Here is a 5168-nt window from a genome sequence, read left to right as displayed (position 1 = left end):
CCAGACTCAGAACAGACTACGAAGGAGTTGGCTGCTCGCTTTGAGGAAGCGGGCACTGAAAACCTTCTGCACATCTTGGAAACATTGTCAGGTACTCAGGGCCTAATGACTGGAAGCAGAATATTGTCAGAGGTGGTGCCAGAGGATGGGCCCCTTGGGTCAGAGTGCACCCGAATTATGACTGAGAGCTGCTTTCTCAAATTAGAGTCGGCCTTGGTGACGTGAATGGAGTAAAGCCTGTCGGAGTAGAGACTTCAGGATCTTCATTTGCTGATGGGGCAGGACTCAATGTGAGCTGCAAGTATCTACTAATAATCAGAACTTAGAATGGAAGAAGTCTGAATCTAGGAAAATTGGAAGTCGTTAAAAATTCAACAGACTGCATAAAGATCAAGATAGTAGATGTTAGTGAGCTGACATGGACTGGTATGGGCCATTTTGAATCAGAAAATCATATGGTTTACTATGCTGGGAATCACACAATCAAGAAGAATGGAGCAACATTCATTGTCTAAATGGACCGATACAGAGAAGATTAGCATGGCCCCTATGCAAGGATGACACACAAATTCGTGAAGCGTTCCATATTTGTGCTCGCTTTGCAGCACATATACTAAAATTGGAATGTTACAGAGAAGATTAGCATTGTCTAAATGGATATTTCATGATCTATCTTGAAGTACAACACTGTCTGTGATAGGATTATATCTATCTGTCTTCAAGGAAATACAATCAATGCAGCTCAATTTATGTACCACTCACTAGAGCTCAAACCAAACCACTCATTGCCATCCAGTGACTGGTGAATCATAGCGACCCACAGTGGGTCTCAGAGATTGTAACTGTTTATGAATGTAGCAAGTCCAGTCTTTCTCTCGTGGGGCCGCTGATGGTTTAGAACTGCCAACCATGTGAATCACAGCATAACTCATAACCACTACACCACCAGGGCTCCTTACTACTAGAACGAGTGATGAAGAAATTGAAGAATTCAATCAAGGTTTTCAGTTTGAAATTGATCAAACATGCAATCAAGAGGCATTGATAATGATTGGCAGTTGTAATGTAAAAATTGGAAAGAGGAAGGAACAGTAGTTGGAAAATGTGGTCTTGGTAATAGAAATGAAGTTGGAGATCGCATGACAGGATTTGCAAGACCAATGATTTATTTATAGAAAATACCTTTTTTTTTCAACAACACAACTTTATACACATAGGTTTCTCCAGATGGAATACACAGAATCCAGTTGACTACATCTGTGAGAAATGACACCGGAGAAGCTCAATATCAGCAGCTAAAACCAGGCCGAGTGCTGACTGGGGAACAGACCATCGATTGCTCCTGAGAACCTAAATATGACCTTGAGTCTATCCTTCCTGAAATTTTAAAACATCTCGAGAACAGATTTGACACATTGGATACTAAGGACAGAAGACCAGATGATCTGTGGGAGGACATCAAGACTATCATGCATGAAGAAACCAAAAGGTAATTAAAAAGGCAGGAAAATAAGAAGTGGTCAAAATGGATGTCAGAAAATACTCTGACACTTCCTCTTGATCATAGAGCAGTGACAACAAATGGAAGAAACGATGTAGTCAAGAGCAGAACAGAAAATTTCAAAGGGCAGCTAAGGAAGACAAAGTAAACTGTTATAAAGACATGTAAAAAGATCTAGAGTTAGAAAACCAGAAAGGCAGGGCATGCTTAACATCTCTTAAACTGAAAGAACTCAAGAAAAAAAATTGAAGCCTTGAGTTACAAAATTGAAGATTGTATGAGTAAAATTGAGATAGTTAAAGTTTATTGTGCCAACTTGGCCAATAAACACATGTGGGGTTAATTGAAGGGCGGAGGGTTAAATGGCTCGGTGAGCCTCGCCTTTTTAGTTCTCGGGTCTTTTGCTTTGTGATGGTCGGACCAGGGTGCAGCTGCCTTAACCAGTTCCTTGTTTTAGCTGGCAAGGCTCACTTCCTGCCAGACATCCCCAAGGAGAAGCTGCATGGACCTACCCTGAGGCAGCCCTGGGTGCTGGAAGACAGTTACCTGGCCAACTGACTGGAAGAGATCCATATTTGTACCCATTCCAAGGAAAGGTGACCCAAAAGAATATGCAAATAATAAAACAATATCATTGATATCACATGCAAGTAAAATTTTGGGGAAGATCATCCAGCAATAGCTGCAACAGTACATTGACAAGGAGCTGCCAAAGGTTCAGGTCATATTCAGAAGAGGAACAAGGGACATCAAGCAATGATGACTGAAAGAGAATATCAGAAAGATGTTTCTACTTATGCTTCATTGACTGTGCAAAGACATTCAACTGTGTGGATCATAACAAACAGGACACTTGTGGAACCTGTGCATCGATCTATGCTCATGTGGAACCTGTACATGGATCAAGAGGGAGTTGTTCCAACTGAGCAAGGGAGTACCACATGGTTTAAAATCAGGGAAGGTGTGCATCAGAGTTGTAACCTCTAATACTTATTCAATCTGTGTGCTGTATGCATCAGAGAAGCTGGATTATATGAAGAAGAATGTGGCATGGGGATTGGAGGAAGGCTCATTAACTACCTTTAATATGCAAATGACACAGCCTTGCTTGCTGAAAATGAGGAAGACTTAAAGCACTTACTGATGAAGATTAAGGATTGCAGCCTTCACTACAATTACAACTCAGTGTAAAGAAAACAAAAAAATCCACACAACCGGAACAATAATTGGTTAAATTGAGAAAAGATAGATGTCAAGAATCTTACTTGGACCCACAGCCAATGGTCATGGAAGCAGGAATCATGAGATCCAAGGATGCATTGAAATGGGTAAATCTGCTGCCTAAACCAAAAACCAGACTCTCTGCCCTTGAGTCAATGTTGACTCAGAGGGAACCCCCTGTGGGTTTCCAAGACTATAACTGTTTTTAAAATTTTTTATTTCTATTTATTTATTTTTAATCGTTTTATTGGGGGCTCTTACAACTCTTATAACAATCCATACATCCATTGTGGCAAGCACATTTGTACATATGTTGCCATCATCCTTTTCAAAACATTTTCTTTCTACTTGAGCTCTTGGTATCAGCTCCTCATTTCCCCCTCTCTACCATCCTCTCACCCTCATAAACCTTTGATAATTATAAATTATTATTATTTTCTTATCTTACACCAACAACTGTCTCCCTTCACCCATGTTTCTGTTGTTCGTCACCCTGGGGTGACGTTGATTATTGCTATTGGTTTCCTTTTCCCCCACCTTACCCCTGCCCTCATGGTATCAATACTCCCATTATTGTTCCTGGGGGGTTTCTGTCATGGATTCCCTTATCTGTATCGGTGTACATGCTCTGGTCTAGCTGGATTTGTAAGCTAGAAGTGGGGTCATGATAGTGGGGGGAGGAAGCATTAAAGAACTAGAGGAATGTTGTGTGTTTTGTCTGTGCTATACTGCACCCTGGCTGGCTTGTCCCTTCCTTGTGACCCCTCTGTGAGGGGATGTCCAATTGTCTACAGTTGGGCGTTCAGCCCCCGCCCCCCACCCCTCATTCACATCGATATGGTTGTTTGTTTTGGGTCTTCTGATGCCTGATACCTGATTATGTTGACACCTCATGACCACACAGGCTGATGTGCTTCTTACATGTGGACTTTGTTGCTTCCCAGCTAGATGGCTGCCTGTTTATCTTCAAGCCTTTAAGACCCCAGATGCTATATCTTTTAATAGCCAGGCACCATCAGCTTTCTTCACCACATTTACTTATACACCCATTTTGTCTTCAGCAATCGTGTCAGGAAGGTGAACATCACAGAATGCCAGGTTATTAGAACAAAGTGTTCTTGCATTCATGGAGTACTTGAGGCTCAATATCTATCTGCTACCTTAATACTTAACATAAATATATGCACTTAGATCTATGTCCCTATCACTATATATAAATATATTTACATAGGCAGGGTTCTCTAGAGTAATGAGACCAGGACACTTATGATTTTATATATAAATATATAAATAAGAGGATAGGTTTTTTATAGCGAGAAGGAATATAACAACTAATTAGTCCACACAGCAGTACAGAGGGTTCAGTTCAACTCACTTTGGTGGAACAGTTAATATACTGGAAGTCCTTCAATTTAAGTGGGCTGTTGGGTGCCAGGTCAAGGAAGCAGACAGCAGAGTCCTCCCTGGGGCAAGGCAAGCAGAGTCTGCCCACAGGCAACAAGCAGCAGGGTGGGCACCAGCAGTCAGTATCTCGAGAGCTTAGAGAAGCAGGCCCCGATGCAAGCAATGCAAGGCAACAGAATCCACTAGGCTCAAGTTCAAGCAATGTATGCACCAGCAGCGAGGCGAAGCAGGTCTTAAAGGAGCCTCAAGCTCTAGCTATACGATCCACAGGCTGGCCTAGCCCACAAGTGGTGTAGCTCCCAGGTTGAGGCAGAGAACTTAGCTACAGTAGCAGCAAGAACGCTCCAGCACACTCCAATCACCAGAGAGCAAGAGAGATGGCGGTGGGCCTTGCAGAGCCATTTACCTCTTTGCCCTCCAATCAAATTGCAATCTGATTAATCCCACATGTTCCTATTGTCCAGGTTGGCACAGTAAACCTAATTATCACAGTGCCTGTATTTATACCTCAATAAATGTCTTTTGCCTCCTAGTTCTTTCTTCTATTTCCTTTAACTTTCCTCTTGTCCCACTATCATTTTTGACTTTCATTTGGCTTTCAGTGATTCCTCTTGGCTACATTTTACTTGCTCAAACCCCACCGGGCATTCTATGACCTCCTTGGCATCGATTTTAGGTCACTTGTTCTCTTGTCTCTGGGTTTGTTGGATCCTCCTTTCTTTCCCTGACCTCCCCTTCTCCCATGTCCCCCCTGAAACAATCAGTCCATTGTTTTTTCCTCAGAATTGTTTATTCTGCCTATCTTATATAGATAGACATGAAAAAAAAAACACCCCTATAAATAGTTCCAGGTCTATCTGTTGATCTTTATGAATGTGTTCTGATCTGATTTGATGAGGTGCCAAGCCCTGACCCTGAGTCTGTTTTGGGGATTCCTCTGGGATTTCATTGCTTTGTTCCCCCTGCTGTTCTGTTGCACTCCCTTGTGTTTTGCCCAGTGGGGTGTGTGTGTGTGTGTGTGTGTGTGTGTGTGTGTGTGTGT

The 5168-nt window shown here is 42.2% G+C and overlaps 1 non-coding gene across 1 annotated transcript; it reads left to right on the top strand.

The window, feature by feature from the left end:
* The first annotated feature begins 490 nt into the window (after positions 1-490).
* LOC115868070 lies at positions 491-592 on the top strand. Its single transcript, XR_004045395.1, has one exon. It is a non-coding gene; the product is annotated as a U6 spliceosomal RNA (small nuclear RNA).
* Positions 593-5168: the final 4576 nt, after the last annotated feature.

Source organism: Echinops telfairi, unplaced genomic scaffold, assembly GCF_000313985.2.
Source record: "Echinops telfairi isolate 266 unplaced genomic scaffold, ASM31398v2 ScPeMD7_6;HRSCAF=24_0, whole genome shotgun sequence".
In the NCBI taxonomy this organism is placed as follows: domain Eukaryota; kingdom Metazoa; phylum Chordata; class Mammalia; order Afrosoricida; family Tenrecidae; genus Echinops; species Echinops telfairi.
This window is presented reverse-complemented; position numbering and strand designations above follow the sequence as displayed.